General features: G+C 42.9%; 1 protein-coding gene across 1 annotated transcript in view; it reads right to left on the bottom strand.

The window, feature by feature from the left end:
* CHRM3 (cholinergic receptor muscarinic 3) overlaps window positions 1–15,744 on the bottom strand; it is a 219,936-nt gene extending 204,192 nt beyond the window's left edge. The window contains exon 1 of the mRNA XM_033144342.1: window positions 15,517–15,744. The gene's annotated coding sequence lies outside the window, so the exon portion shown is untranslated. The remainder of the gene's footprint in view (window positions 1–15,516) is intronic.
* Window positions 15,745–17,437: the final 1,693 nt, after the last annotated feature.

Raw genomic sequence — 17,437 nt, 5'->3', positions numbered from 1 at the left:
GAGAAGGATGAGTGAATCTTTGGAAAGATGACTCTACAAGGTTGCCAGAGCTGAGAGGGAAAAAACAAGTTCCAGTGGCTTGTGGCTATACACAGGACTTCATCTTAAGCAAAACATCAGATTTAAGGAAAACAATATTCTTTGGAAGAAGAAACTACATGTTCCAGGATAGCCCATTTGTCTTAGCCCTAAAGGCACTGTGATAAGGAAAAAGATTATGACAGTTGAGTCACATAGCCAGAAAAGGGCTTGCAATTCTGAGACATAGAAGCATTCAGACCGGGGGGGGGGGGGGGGTCCTGGAAGATTATGCAAGGATCTTGCAATCCCCATAACTTTCCAAGTCAGTCTTGAAATACAGATAATTCTGTGACATGTAATCAAATACTTAGCTGAGAGTATCAGAAGTATGGAGTCTAGCCAACTTTGGGTTAAAAACCTATGCCCAAGGAGATTCCACCTCATCCTGTTCCACCCACACCACTGTGTTATTTAGCTGGTCACTTACTTAGACACAGAAACCGTAACTAGTAACTGTACTCCATCACAGTGTGCAGGAATGTATTGTTTGATTGAGAAGTCTTGAATAAAGGAAATGTTGTGTTCAACTAACATTTAATCGGAAAAAGACCCACTGAAATCAATGACTAATTTAGCTCCAGTAATTTAATGGGTCTACTCTGAGTAAAGTTAGTTGAATGCAACCCAAAATTAATAAATGCCTTGGTCCCTGTGCATTCCTTCTCTAGTCCCAGGTTGCATTCATGACATATTCCATACTGGACCCAGCTGTTATCTTGCCATTGCCATCCTATAAATGCCTTATCTTCACTGTTGTCAACCCCTGAATCCTATTGGGCAGCATTTCCAGGACCAGCACCTGGGGCAACTGACTCCTATCTCCAAAAAGAAACCTAGGTAAACGTATCCAGAAGTACAAATCACCTGTATTGCACCAGAGTAGCTATGAACAGGCACACTCAAACAAAACAGTATTCACAGAATATGACTGTTCAGGACTTTTCCTTCCTTCTGCAAACTCAAAATTGGCATAATGGTCTGTTGTTAATGCCAAGTGCCTATGGGAAAGGAGGGAAAATGAGAAAAGACAACCACTCTGCCCTTTGCAACTCATAAGCTGCTCAGCAACTCACAGTATATGCTACTTTTTATTTAGCCTTAACACAAAGTCATCGACTCTTTTAATATATTTTAAATTCTTTATTCCATTAGTAAGCATTATATTCTTTATGCCATAGCCCATAACATACACCTTGCTTTAGGTTCTTAAAAAAATTATAAATTTCCAAACAGTGACTAACTGAAAGCTTTGAAGTGGATGTGTATGTCATCACATAATTAATCCTATTATATTATGAGGATGTTTTAACAAAAGCCTTTCACTCATAATACTTGACTCACTGGATTTTTTTAAAGATAGAAGCATCATTCATAGTTTAAACCAAACCTACCTTATTGAAAACTTTAAATATAAAAGGGATTGAACATGGGAGATGAAATGTAGTTTGGCATGTGTAAGAACTAGGGAATAGGTCTTCATCTTGCTGCCACAGATAATAACTGAGAGCATCAGAACTGTCAGTAAGTGGTAGCAAAAGGTTAGTTGTCATGAATAGACAGGATTACTTTAATACTCAGGTCACACAATGCTTCGCTACTAGTTAAATGTATTTATAGATAAGCATTCAATATGTGTAATATGCATGGTTCAATTGTTGCAATAGCCAGGTCAGCTTTGGATTGGGTAGAATAAATATGTTCCAGGAGGTATTATTATTCTCAACAAAAGTGATGCAAACACTATATAAAATGATTAATTATACTGATGAGGCATGACTTGTGATTACTAGGGCAATCCTATGCATTTTATTTATTTTAAAAGCTCCACTGTCTTCAGTGGGTCTTACCTTCATCTGACTGTACAGCCCAATGGGCACCTGCAGCCACAGGATAAGGCTGACTGAAGATATATTGAAATATCTGCTGGCATAGGAAATGAGCCTGTAGCTCATACTTTGCTTCCTTTTAACAAATGTTCTCAGTATTAAAGAAGTCAGTCCAGAAGAGGGAATACCTTAAGGGAACTTGCAAGCAAGATTTATACCGCTGCCATGTACTACAAAACTGCTGGGGACTCTACATTATACCATACAGCATGTGCAATACTGTTCTCTTAATATCACAGTTGAAGAGGTGTATCCCCACAAATTCATGTACAGCAAAATGCTACTACACAATCCATTGCTGTCACTAGAGTCCCAGGTGACCTCAGTGTGCCAATTATCAACTTCATGTTGTACACCAACTAAGATTGCACCTGGACAGGTATAGCCTTGCTACAGTGGTCAATGAATGGGTAGCCTTATTATTAGACTATTGCGATGTTCTGTAAGGTTGCCATACATCTGGGAAATCCTGTACATGTCCTCTTTTGGGGGGCCAACATGTCCATCCAGGGTTTTTGTTTTTTTACATTTTAAAGGAAATGTCCAGTTTTGCGGGGGGGGGCTGTTTTGGTGTGGGCTGCACACTGCAGCCACTGCCAGCCTGAGATGGTAAAAGAGGCGCATGGGCGCAGTGGCACCTCTTTCCCAGCTTGGGCTGGCAGAGGCTCCGGCTGTCCTCTTTTTTGCTCTTCAAGATTTGGCAACCCTATGCTCTGGTGAGTTTGGAAGCTGCAGTTAGTGCAAAATGCAGCTGTTAGGGTGATTAGTAGAACACCCTTGTTATATCTATTGAACTGGTGTTGAACATTCTGAGGCAAGGTTTATTCACTGACATTTCAAGCCCTAAACAACTTGCTGGTTGCTGGTTGCTCCATGACCAATGGACTGTCACTTTATGACAACGTGGAAGGGAGCCTTCTTGGCGATAGTACCCACCTTCTGAAATGCCCTCCCTCGGGTAATTCATGAGGTAAAATCAATACAGTGGTGCCTCGCAAGACGGAAATAATTCGTTCTGCAAGTGCTGTCGTATAGTGAATTTTTCGTCTTGCGAAGCACCAACGGGAGAATAGCAGTTTGACGGGGGGGGGGATTTTTTTCGTCTTGCGAGGCAAGCCCATAGGAAAATTCATCTTGCGAGACAGCCTTTCGCTAGCGAATGCCTTTCGTCTAGCGAGTTTTTCGTCTAGCAAGGCATTCGTCTAATGGGGCACCACTGTAATAGCTTTCCTGGACACTGATTCTTATTTTTTATTTTTTATTTTGTTTCATATACTGCTCAGTGTATGGTCTGCAATATATAGTTTTGTTCTGTTGTTTTTAATGAATTTTTAATTATATGTTGTTATTTCCACGCCTATTGATTTTATGTTCTGCACTTAGAGATTTTTTTATTATTCTGTATTACATTATATTAAGCAGTATAAGATTTTAAGAACAAATGAACAAACAGAGGAGGCTAATTTCTCTGACAACTACATGCACATGCAAATCTAGCACAAAAGCAAATATGAAGTTGTCACAAGCACTGGCTCTACATGCAAGTCTGCTGCCCTGGGCTTTATGCTAACTTAAAGTGTCTGGTACAGAACAAAACAAGGAAGGACACCTATAGTTTTATTTAGGTTTTGAGAAGTCTGGGTCCCAAATGTATTATGATAACAAGCAGCGATGCATCTGTGGACATGCTACATATATTCTTAGGTCCAGTATTTGTCAAAGGATTGCTTTGACTCTTGTGCTTGTGAAATATGTCCAGCCATCCTAATTTATATTGTTTATGTCAAATTGTGATTTCATTTGCGTATGACATTTTCAAACACAGTACAGAATTGCAAATACAGTGGTGCCTCGCAAGACGAAATTAATTCGTTCTGTGAGTGCTGTCATATAGCGAAAATTTCGTCTTGCGAAGCACCAATGGGGGAAGAGCAGTTTGACGGGGGTGGGGGGGAATCGGCAATTTTTTCGTCTTGCGAGGCAAGCCCATTGACAAATTCGTCTTGCGAGACAGCCTTCCGCTAGCGAATGCCTTTCGTCTAGCGAGTTTTTTGTCTAGCGAGGCATTCGTCTAGCGGGGCACCACTGTACAGTGGTACCTAGGTTTACGAACTTAATCCGTTCCAGAAATCCGTTCTTAAACCAAAGCGTTCTTAAACCAAGGCATGCTTTCCCATAGCAGTGGGGGACTCAATTTACAAATGAAACACACTCAACAGGAAGCAAAACATGTTCTTCTTCCAAGGCAAAGTTCACAAATCAAAACACCTACTTACGGGTTTGCAGAGTTCTTAATCCAAATTGTTCATAAACTAAGCTGTTCTTAAACAAAGGTACCACTGTATTGGTCAAAATGCACACATGCATTCTAATAAACATTTTCATCTAACATCATGGTTATATATTTGAGGAGGGGGGGGGAGTGGCAAGAAATTGAAGTTGAGGAAGAATAGGCTTCCTTACCCATTTGCAGCTCTCTCAAGTATTTATTTACTAAAGCTTCCCTTTACAATTACAAGAAGCCAGAACTGCATTGATCAAAACAAAGTAATTTCAAGGACAAACATGTGGAACTGGAATGAGTACCTTTGCTATTTATCATTGCGCAAGGTAGACTGAACAGCCTGGCATTTTGAGCCAAGTTCCAACCTATATTTTCTCTAGTCATTGAAATCTAGTCAGACTTATTTGTTTAAATGTCCACAAAAAGCTGAGTGTGTAAGAAGTCGTCGCAGAGTCAATGAAATGAAAGCTCTTTAATTACTGTAGCTAATTCTAAGCTTGATTTTCAGAAAAGGCATCTTATCAGTGGCAACACACCAGTTTAGGTTAGCAGAACTTACTCTCTGTGGACTCAGCTATACAGCTGCAAATAAAATGTTTTAAATGTGTTGTAAAATGCAATATACAAACGTGACACCAGATGGCGAAAGTGAGCTATGCCAAATTCCGTGATTATTTTTTTTCAAATTGTTTTTTAAATAATAATAAAAAAAATACTGTGTTTTTCATGTGTGTGTAGATTCCGGATCCAGAATTGGCCTCCACAGTCACTTACGGACTCACTGTTAAAACCATGTTTATGGAAGACAATCTTACTTGGCTACGAGTGATCACCAAAGAAGAAGATATTCCAAAATGTGGCCTCTGGTAATATCTGGTATAACAAAATTTAAAGTTGTCATATAAAATTGGCCTGTTATGCATGTAATGCTAAATCAATTAATCAATATAAGCTTATTGTTCTAGCCGAAGCCAAAGGCCATGACAAACCATCCTAAATCCAAGATTAGCTGAAAATGAACATGTGAGCATGTGGATACTCAAATGAAAAATTGCTGCCACTTTGCTCCTCCCTAAGTTCTCCTGCTGTCATAGTACCCAAAGCTAAGGCATGGTTTCACTTGGCATTCACTTACATCCAAACCTACGTTCCTTGCTTGTTTCTCTCCAGCCAAACCATGAGCTGTAGCCAATATTTATTATTGGCTCACTATTCGTGGTTTGTCTGGGGGACAAACTATCTACCGACTGTCATCTACCTATTTTTTTCTAATTTTAATAAAAGGACATTATTTGAGAATCACCCTTCGGGGGGGGGGGACTAGTTATAAATCATAACTGAAATTGGAATGAAAAATACAAACACAGGAAAGAGACAGAAATCTAAACGACCAAATATTTAAATACAAGGATGTATTAAGTGAAATACTTGGGATTAGTTTGCATTAACAAAGTGCCATATCAGATCTGAGGACATGCGTGTAAGCTTTATCTAGCAGGGATGTAAATATTTAATGTGAGAGGCCAAAGTGAGATAGATAGCAGTGGGTTAGAGGACCGGACTGCCCCACTCCAGTACTAGTAAGCAAAAATGCTTGCAGTGACAGAACAGTCATACGAGCACTACATAAAATTCCACCCTGTCTCCCAAAATCTAGCCTTTCCTTACAGGAAAGACAATCCAACATCTTAGCCATTCTTTTTCATCTTTCCCAGCTGTACTATATATATATATATATATAGAGAGAGAGAGAGAGAGAGAGAGAGATTGAGAGAGATTCTATTTACCCCACCAAATGGATAAGATATAGATATAGATTTATAGATATAGAAACCGACAGATATTTAGTGGGGCAAATAGAACTCTACATAAAAACAAAATGCAACCATATCACAGAATTATGTAAAGACATTTCAGTTCTGGCCATCTTATTTTCAACCCCTTCCCCAAATAACACCTAGCATAGAATTTGCCTCCCCCTTCCCCCATGGCTGCACTCAGAGTTTAATCCAAAATATTGACAAAACACTTCTATACCTAGCAGGAAGAGAATACCCCCACAAACTACTACCCCAGTAATAGAATGCTACTTTTTCTCCCTTAACTTCCAATAAAAAATATTCAAGCAGCCCAAATTATATTTATATATTCTATTTATATCGGCACACACCACCTGCTCTATCTCCTATGCAATTCCTCAGATGCTTCTTTCAATAGAATGATTGGCCTCAGCTTTCAGAGCAGAGTGGGAAAGAGAGCAATAATGGTTAAACAAGGGCTATTGCTCTGCCATTAACCCAGTTGCAAAGACAGTATGACAAGCTTACACAAACAGGATTTCTTAGTTTGTGGTGCAACAAAAGTGGCTAAGCAAAATTTTGAAATCTTAACTGAACACCACCCATTAGCAATAGGAATGGGTTTTTAACGCATCCAAGTGGTTTTGAGATAATTACATGTCTCCTAGAGGGGTGGAGTGGACTGAGAGGAGATGTTAAAAACATCATTATTCAGGGGAAAGCATCATTATTCAGGGGAAAGCGGTGGAAAAATTGTTCAGATCTTATTTTAATATGCTGAGCAAACAGTTATTGAAACAAAGTTCTGTTGTACTATATACTTATCATTACAGGGTGTTTTCCCGGTACAGAAGCCTTTCCATATTCACAGTAGTGGTAATTATGTGTTAAGGCTGCTGCTGTGGGAAGGTCCTGCATCAGGCTCCATGCATTCCATACCACCCACCCATGGTATACTGTCAGTGTAAATGGTTCTGGGATTGGTGTTGACCAGTTCTGTCCACCCAGACAGAAATAGTATGTTACACCCACGCTTTCATCATGAGAAACAAAATGCACAACCCTCTTTTTCATTTATAGAAGGAAGAAAGAAATCCTACAGAAAGGAATGTGAAGGCAAGTGGCCATACATTCACACTTAATTTATGCTGAATGTGATGTCACCACAAGTCCTGATCCAGCACCAATATGAAATATCGTATTCTACATCCAAAGGCAGCCAAGGGCGGGGAGTGCTTTTTATATCACCAATATAGATGTAAAATGCTTTTAAACAAAGCAGTATCATCTTTAAGACTCTACATGTGCAGTTGCCTCACGTAGGCATTTACACAGCCACTGGTGGCAAATGGATTTTGGTAACAAACAACATCACAGAAGGAGACACCACTAAGAAGTAGGAAATCGTTGAAAAGACAAGTTGAAAGAAGTCTTTTTGTGTGCAGTTGCAGCGGCAAGAACAGTAATAGCCAAAAGATGGAAAGAGCAAGAAGCACCAAAGGTTACTGAGTGGCAAATCAAACTACAAGAATATGCAGAGATGGCTCTATTAACAAACAATCTGAGAGGAAATACAAAGCAGAACTTTACGGGTAAATGGAAGGTTTATAAAAAATACGTGTTAAAATATAATAAAAGTATTGTTACCATGCCTGCATTCGAGGGGTGAAGGGAATGAAAACAGTTTGAAGGAAAAGAGATGGGAGCAAGGAAATGCCTAAGAATGCATGGTAGAAGGGAGTCAAGGAAGTGTGCAGGGTTGTAAGCATTCATATTTATAGCAGTTTAAGCAAAGGGATTTCTCAGGAAGACGGTGAACTTTCTTTCTTTTTTCTTTTTTTTCTTTTTTCCAATTTTTTTTTTTTTCTCTCACGGTGTGTATTTAAATTTTTTGTTTGTTTGTTAATTGGTTGTATTGTATGTGTATATGTACAATATGTACATCATATTTTGTTCAGAATCAGGAAAATAAGACGCATACAAGCAAAATGATTACTGTATATAATTTTATTTAAGTTTGTATTTGTGGTGGAGTTTTCTTCTTTTGGTTGTATTTGTAAAATCTATAATAAAAATTAATCAAAAAAAAGAAGAAGTAGTAGGAAATCGTTTTGTCACTCATCGCTAATGATATCAAAGGCAATAACCAACAGGTGCTTATGTCACATATGGAGATGCTGGGAATAAATATATAAGGAGACATAAGCAGATGTTCAACATGAATGTTAAATGTGACACTGGCTACACAGTGGGACATAATTGAAAAACACAAAAAGACGGTGTTGTAAGACTGGAAATAGATAAAAGAAGAAGAAAAAAAAGAGTGCACAGGAGATTTTTGCACATGTGGCAGATCTTGCCATTTTCCTGCTAACAAAACCATGGTGTGCTACTACAATGCCTGTGCTTCTAATCACAATACACTACATACACCCCCAGCAGCAGCAGCAGCAGCAGAGCAGCAGTAGTCAGACCACCTGCAAAGTAGGTAAAACTTTTGCTACCATCTTCCTGCTTTGCCTTGCTATTGCTCCTCCCTGAAGGGAGAAGACAGGTGCTGGAACATCCCTAGAGGACATCAGCCAGACCCACCCACCACCAATTTATAACAGCTGGTCTGATACCAGACATTTGGGTGGGGTGGTTAAAAGGGGGAAATAGTTGTTTATCTGCTAATTAGTGGGTGAGAGTATTCTTTGTTTATTATTTGAGTATTGTTAATGTTGTTTGTTATTATTGATATGGTGAGTGTGTACAATAAATATTACATTACACTGTTCTCCTTCTCTTATGATTGTGTGTGTGTGTGTGTGTGTGTGTGTGTGTACATTGCTGTATGTAACTTGAAGACCTTTGGGGGATAAGCAATCATCATTTAATAAAATGATGATGATGATGATGATGATGATGACAATAAAAGTGCCAAGTAATATGGCAAATAATATAGCACACAACAACAGCAGAAAGATTCCCACAACTATGTGCCTTTTTGCAGAGCCAAAGAACACTACACATCCCATAGCATGACTAAACCTTTCAAATTGTCCCCAACGGCATATTTTCAAATGCGCAGAGTTCTTAAAAACATCCTGCAAATATGCTATATACTTCCTCAAAAATGGACATTAAAACATTTAAAGGGTAAAGTTCTAAGGTATTTTAATCTAGCATTCTGCAAAACAAACTCTTCAGTTAAATGAAATCCTACACAGCCTCCTTCTCCTTCCCTATGTTATGCCTTAATGACCGAAATATAGCGCGCACACAGACACACATATCTAGTAGCAGTTCCGAAACTTTGGACTTAGGAAGCAGGCAATGGATGATTTATTCCACAACTGTGAAGCAGCCACAGATAATGCTCCTTCACACACTCCTGCTACTGGGCATGGGGCAAGAAGTTAAGCAGGGATGCTATGCTTTGAGAGGCACCATAGTTCAATCGAGCACATATTTTCAATGCAGAAGGTAGGACGTTAACAATTCCTGGCACCTGCTGTTTAAAAAGAGCAGTTATCAAGCAGATGGGGAAGACTTCTGAAATTCTTGCAAGCAGAATCAAGGCAGGCAGGAAAAAACCACAAGCAGCATCTTAATTCTGCTTGCACCTCAAAGCCTTCTCCCAACTTCTACACCTCACTGGGAAGAAAAACACCACCCATTCTCTCTTGCAGGTAGTGGTGGGCTTGGTAGACACTGGGAGTATCATTTTCCACCAGGGATCGGGGAGTTTGTAGTTCAACCTCATTATGCCCAAGGGAAAATGGTGGGGTCAGTATCACTTGCCCGAAAGAGAGCTACCATCTTCTTTGGAGTCCTTCACTGTGACTATGAAGTCACAGTAATAGTTTTATTTATACACACTGACCTCAAATACATTTTGCTCAAACAACAGAAAATTTAGATACAATGACTGAACAGTCATGATAGAGAAAAATGAATCTATACTACAATAGAGGTGCCTAACCTGTGACCATACTCAGGGGTGTACGAAGGAGAAGGGCTGCCCCGGGTGTCAACCTGACGGGGACTGACAAAACGGCGGGCGGCACTCGTCACTGCAGGGCCTGCAGCGTGCACGGGCCACACATCTTGGCGCCTGCAAGCCCTACGCTGTCCACCCACTGCCTCCCCCCAGCTGTAGGGTGGCTGAGGCCCCGCTGCACGCCCCTCCTTATGGGCACTGCTCTCCCCGTGGCACACAGTACCCATAGGGACGGGTTGTGCGGCACCTATAGGGACGGGACACACCGCTGCACCCACAGGGATGGCATGGCACGGGGCGCGCTGTGCCCATAGGGACGACATGGGATGGTGTGCGCCCCGCCCCTATGGGCGGTTCATACCGCCCCAGGCGCCTGAGAGCCTTCCTCCACTGCTTAAATGTGAACTGTATCGATTTTTCCTCCCATCCCTACTCCTGAGTAAGCTTAGCAGTCATGGCGGGAAAGGACAGGAACTCTCAATTACTACAGAACTGGAAGCAGGGTATAGGAATAAATGGGCAGTTCTCAAAAATCACGGTGGCATGCAAGAAGTGGTGTCATCCAAGGATCATTTTGAGAACTGTGCTTTTTAACTTGTTCATAGATGAGCAGAAGTTAAGGAGATGTTGACCCAGTGTGCAAGGGCTGTGAAAAAAAGGTGAATTCAGTGCTAGAGATAATTAGCAAAGGGATTAAAAATAAAACTGGCAATATCATAATGCCATTGTACAGATCTACGGCCTGCCTACACTTGAAATGCTGTGCTCAGTTCTGATCACCACAGATATACAGCTGGAAAAGGTGCAGAAGGCAACCATTTTAACAAGGGGCTGGAGCAAAGGTTACAATGTTTAGGGATTTTTAGTTTGTGCGGGGGTGAAATCTGATGAAGGGCAAGTACTGAACTGAATAAAATTATGCATTGTTACGAAGAAAGTGGATGGAGAGAAGTTTTTTTTTTTCCCTCTCACTCACTAATAATGCTAGAAACTGGGATCATCCAGTGAAGCTGAATGCATGAAGATTCAGCACAGAAAAAAACAAAGTACTTCTTCACACAGTGCATAGTTAAACTCTGGAATTCACTGTCACAAGATGTAGTAATGTCCACCAACTTGGACAGCTTTAACAAGAAATGAAACAAATTCATGTATGATAAGACTCTTAATTGGCTATTATTTGTGATGGGTATATTATATCCCATGTAAGAGGCAAGTTTGCCTCAGAATTATCAGTTGCTGCAGTTGACAAGCAGCAGAGTACTGCTGTGTTCACGTCCTGCTTGTGTGCTTCCCACAGGCACCTGGTTGGCCACTGTAAAAACAGGATACTGGACTATATCGTCCTTTGGTCTGATTCAGCATGGCTCTTCTGCTCTTATGACCCTGTGAAAGGTTGCATGGGAGGATTGAGAAGGGATACATACTATGCAGCTGGTGCGAAGATTTCTCCCAGTACAGCCAATGAGCTAGTTTGAATTATACATAGGGGAGGAGAATGCTATGATATAAGCCATCAAGATGCAAACCATCAATGCTGTAAGATCCAAAGAAACTCCATTTAAAAAAATGTAATTTAATATGTTATTGAAATTATAATTTGCATGTTGATGATTGTTTAAAAAAAAAAAAAAGTTGTCTCCCAATCTTTATAAAACGTATTTCAGAAGTAGTGACAAAGTTTGATACTGGTCATATGAACAGCAACCAGAAACAAGACTTCAACATTGATTTACTTAGAAGAAAAGGAAGGAGGAACACTTAACTTGTTTTGCACCATTAACATCAGGGGGGGAAATGAAATGTTCATTGGCCTGGCTGGGGAAACCCAGCCAAATAAGTGGAGGTATAAATAATAAAATTATTATTATTAATAATAAAACAAATGCAAATACAGGCATTCAGTATGTACACACACAACCCACCTTGTTTCCTTTTACCTTCCTACATTTGGGTCTCTTGTTACACAATCACATAAGAAGTTCTTCCTAACCTCATCAATTCAAAGATATTGGAATTAGCATGGGACGCGGGTGGCGCTGTGGGTTAAACCACAGAGCCTAGGGCTTGCCGATCAGAAGGTCGGCGGTTCAAATCCCTGCGATGGGGTGAGCTCCCGTTGCTCGGTCCCTGCTCCTGCCAACCTAGCAGTTTGAAAGCACGTCAAAGTGCAAGTAGATAAATAGGTACCGCTCCGGCAGGGAGGTAAATGGCATTTCCATGTGCTGCTCTGGTTCGCCAGAAGTGGCTTTGTCATGCTGACCACATGACCCGGAAGCTGTACGCCAGCTCCCTCGGCCATTAACACAAGATGAGCGCTGCAACCCCAGAGTCAGACACGACTGGACCTAATGGTCAGGGGTCCCTTTACCTAGCAAACCAACATCCATTGAAAGGATACTGAACTATTCTCAATTCAATAGTCTGTCATACATTCTGCTTCTTCAGTACACTTCCTGTACTATGGGATGTCCATCCAAGTCATAAATAAGAAAAATGTAGAAAGCCCACATAGAATCAAATTGTCCTAAAGTTAAATCACAGATATCTTGTGATTTTAAAGAGGAAGAAGCAAAACTGAGCTCTTTAAGACAGTGCCACAGCTAAACATTTTTTTTAATCTCTCAGAATTCAAGTGCTAACATGGATATAAAACTATCCTGGCTGGACAAAACATGGGAGCATGAGTCCTTTTTCTCCCGTTTCTAAATTGGTTTATTACTATAACCTTCAGGTAGAAAGGAACATTTCCCATGATCATATTGACATGCAAAGGAGAAAGAGAAAACAAGCCAGTTTTCAAAGAGAGAACAACATAAGATCAGAGATTCTAAAGCAATGAGCCCCATCTCTCCATTTGGTAATTCATCTTAACCTAATTAGCTGTGAGTGGGAGAAAACACAGTAGAGGTAGAAAAGCTGCTTAGGGCATATGAAAATTCAGAAGCATCACTGACACTAGGATTTACCACCAAGAGTGGCTAGTATATTAAAGCACTTAAGACCTCCCCCACCCCAAAGGCACACAGCTGCCCATAAGTGCAGATAGCACCTCGAACTCAGTTCTATTCCAAGCCATTTTAAACAAATCAAACACTGTGTCTGATTAAATATCCAGATGCAAACAAAATCACTATTCAGTCACTTTGATGTTTCAAGCCAATGGTCATTGTGAAGTGCCACTTTGGATCTCAAGCTATGCTATGTAAAAACACATTAAAATTCAACATTAGCTTCTATATTGAAAAGACACATACACACACACACACAATTTTTGCTAAGTTCTGTTGTGTCTGAGACTTCAATATCCTTCAGTAGTTCTGAGTTCTTTTTATAAAAAGCATTTAAGATGAGATCAAAGTAATTTCTGCCTACATTAATATTTGGATGAATAAACAACCTACCACGGCAACATGCATGTCCCTGTAAGCATCAACTTACTTGGGTCCTTGTGCTGTAGATTTATGTGCTTAGATCTAAATCCAGCAAATACATGTGTTTCAAAATACATTACCCAGTGGCTTGAAAAAGATGTTTGCAGCAGACACCACAATTTGCATAACCTACTCTGCTCATAAAATTCTGTTTAAATCTGTGAGGAATATACTGAAGACACTTAGGATGGAGAGAGTCTGCTAACAGGAAACAGAGTTGATTTAAATCATATTTGTCCAGTAACTATTAGAAGGTGAAGACAAACACTATAAGTTTGGGAGGGTTCAGGTGGCAGACAAAAAGACAAATCAACCAATATCAGACATGCTTTGCACATCATATTTAACAACACTGTCTACCTTACTGGGTTGTTGTAAGGATTCCAACCAAGTCATGTATGTGAAGCATATAAATATGAGCTACTTAATATTTAAAGTATGCTTACATTTCATAAATTAAAAAGTCTTCAGATGCGCAATTCTTACAGCGACCCTGAAAGGCAGCATTACCAACGTCTTCATATGAGGTTGAGAAAGAATGGCTCGCCGAACAACACCTAGTGACTTCATGGCAGAGGAAAGCTGTAACTGAGGACTTCCCTATTCATATTACACATCAGGCTATCCAGCTTGCCATTTAAATTTACACTGCTTATAGTACCGATCTGAAGAGGCATATAATTGAATTAAGTCCACAAACAAATCAATTTTGCCTCAGATTGATCACTTACGCAGTAAACAGAGAACCACCTCTGTTCCCCAGATGCTTCCGTAATCAGTAGAGATCGCACATAAAGAGAGATGAAGGAAACTGCTCAGGTAAGACACCTTTGTTTGCACAAATGTGCCACGCAGGTTAACTAATCTCTGAAACGCATCCACGCCAAGTGGACTTGAATGGGAGTTCAACCTAAGATTTAGAGAATCACAGACTCCTACTGCAGATTAAGTTGCCCCTTGCCACCATTCCAGCTGCTTGTCAGTCATAACTGGAAGGACTGGGTAGGGGGATCATAGCATCAGAGGTATGGCTGAATCCAACCACCATCCACACAAGGTTTTTCCAATGCTTATGAAAGAAGTGGAGGATTCTAATCAGTATGAGCAATTGCAAGTCTACAACTAAGAAGTGATGGTTTCTCTACACTATTTTACACAAGGGTGCATTAGTCTTGCACAGAGTGCTGGAAACATGCATGGACACGGAGAGCAAACACATAAGGAAATGAAACGTTGCTTCTGCCAAAATATGAACAGCACCTATTGGATCTGCTTTGCTTTCGAAGCCAATGAGCCCTTGGTAGGAAAGGCAATCTAGACGGATACGCTTGAACTCCAGCAGAGTCTCTGGAACAAAGCCCTGAGATTGCTCCAACTAGAAGAAGTGGCTCTTCAAGATCTCAGCCAGAAGCCTGACGCCGGCCTAAAGAGGACAACTTTCAGCAACACACCCTCCCCGCTCCGCAAAAAAAAGAGCACACCGAAGAAGCCGACGCATTTTCCACACAAGCCGACGCTTTCGCCGAGCTCCCTTCCCTGGGGAAATTGCAATCCCTCCAAATTTAAAATATATTGGACTACGTCGAACACACACAGAGGAGATGCCTCTCGACGGACTTCTGACTCTGTCCGAGGGCTCCCTCGGTAATTCAGATGTCAAGAGAAAAGGCGAAGAATCAATGTGGACGGGGTGGGGTGGGGTGGGGTGTTGTGGGGTGGGGGGAGAAGCGGGGAACGTGGTTATTATGGGGCGGGGGGGGGGAGAGAAACGTCCAAGGAAGGCAGTTCTCGCCGCGTCCGCCTCACGCGAGGACCCTCTTTTCCAACAGGGCATGGAAAGGGCGACTCCCTCTCGCGCCTCCGTCTCGACTCCGTGGCCGCCGCCGCCGCCTCTGGCACGGTCGCTCTCGCTCGCCCCGAGTGACTCTTGCCAGAAACTTTGGCAGCCGAAGACGAGCGCGAGAAGGCGGGCGCGGCGAGCGCCCCGCGACTCCCCCCCCCCCCCAGCGGCTCCCCGAGGAAGACTCTGAGCCAGGGAAACTCTTACCTGGCTGACGCGGGACGCGCCGCGCGCTGGCTGGCTGGCTCACTCGCTCGCAGGTGAAGCGACGCTCCCCACAGAAGCGGCGGAGTCCAGGCAGGCAGGCAGGCACTATATCCCCTTTCGGCCAGGCGGCGCCAGCGACGAGTCGCTCCTTCTCCGGCGGCCGCTTGCACCTGTGCACCAGGCGAGGCAAATGCTCCCTGGCGCCTTCTCCGTCCGCCTCCCTCTTTCTCCCGAGCGGCGGCGAGCTGGAAACCCCGCCGCTCCTCCTTCCTTCCTCCTCTCGCCTTCCCCCAGACTCTCTCCCAGTCACGTCTCCACACAGCACCGGCAGCCGTAGGGCGACTCCCGCCTTCGCGCTCTGCCTAGTGCCGGAATGTCCGAGCCGCCGCCGGAGCAGCATCCACCTCGCGCTCCCCCGCCCCCTCCAATCGCACGCCAAGAGCGGGCAGCTCCCGAGCGCGCCACTCATTGGTCCTCCCGCCTCTGACCTCACCGCAGCCGCTCACGCCCACCTAGTGGATTTCCTAGGCAGCCTTTATTATAGGGGCGCCCGCCTACCAGCCCGCCCGCGCTGCCCAGCGAAGCCCTGGCAGCGGGGCTCTCGGCACCAAGCTAGGCGCGCTCTTGCGCCGCTCGGGTCCATCCATTGATTGCACCACAAGTACAGTAGCCTCTTGGCCTCCTGGCCAATGTCCTGTTTTGGGGCGGGGCACGGATGAGATGCACGGCGGTGGAAATCTATTAAAAGAGATTAAAGGGAGACAGCTGGAAGCTAATCACCATCGCAAACAATTGGGAGCAAAGAGGGAGGGGAAACTATTACAGCAGACACTGCAGGCTGGAAGGAGGTGACTGAAGAGGCTTGCGATATGAGCTAGACAAAGTCATGTTTCCCATAGACCTGCCAGCTTTGTCGCCAGTCACTTCTTAGAACTGGTGGCGAATTCTGTAACTCGAAGGTAATGGAATCACTGCTGCCCAAGGCCCATTGGGTGGCCAAACACATAGCCCATTGTGGGAAGTCTGCCAGCAGAACCTGAGCCCAACAAAACTCTTCCCACTGGAGATTCCCAGCGACTGCTTCCAGGAGTGGAGGTAGAGCATGTAGCTAGTAGCCAATGAGATCCTTCTCCTCCCCGAATTTCTCTAACCTTCTTTTGAAGCCATTCAAGTTGGTGGCTAGAACTACCTCTTGTGGGAGTGAATTCCATAGCTGAACTGTGCAGAGTATGAAGAAGTGCTTTCTTCTGTCTGCCTCTAGACTTCCAGCATTCGGCTGTATTGGATGGTCCTAGGTTCTAATATTATGAGACAGGAAGAAAAGCTGTTCTCTTGCCACTTTCTCCATGCCACTTTCCAAGCCTCCTTCTGGCAACTCCAACAGCCAAGCTGGTGCCAAACATATTGCTCTGCTTTCCTTTGGACCACATCAATGAGGTGGGGGGTCTTGTCATCTGGGCAGCCCAGAACCTCCTACACACCACCCAGGTCACTAATGCAGGGGTTTGACTTCACCCAAGGAAACACACTCCGTTGTTCTCAAGACAGACAGATTGTTGTTGTTGTTGTTGTTCAGTCGTTCAGTCGTGTCCGACTCTTCGTGACCCCATGGACCAGAGCACGCCAGGCACGCCTATCCTTCACTGCCTCCCGCAGTTTGGCCAAACTCATGTTAGTAGCTTCGAGAACACTGTCCAACCATCTCATCCTCTGTTGTCCCCTTCTCCTTGTGCCCTCCATCTTTCCCAACATCAGGGTCTTTTCTAGGGAGTCTTCTCTTCTCATGAGGTGGCCAAAGTACTGGAGCCTCAACTTCAGGATCTGACCTTCTAGTGAGCACTCAGGGCTGATTTCTTTGAGAATGGATAGGTTTGATCTTCTTGCAGTCCATGGGACTCTCAAGAGTCTCCTCCAGCACCAT

The sequence above is a fragment of the Lacerta agilis genome, chromosome 3 (genome assembly GCF_009819535.1).
Source record: "Lacerta agilis isolate rLacAgi1 chromosome 3, rLacAgi1.pri, whole genome shotgun sequence".
Lineage (NCBI taxonomy): Eukaryota > Metazoa > Chordata > Lepidosauria > Squamata > Lacertidae > Lacerta > Lacerta agilis.
Note: the sequence above shows the minus strand (reverse complement) of the source record. Positions and strands in the feature narration are given on the sequence as shown.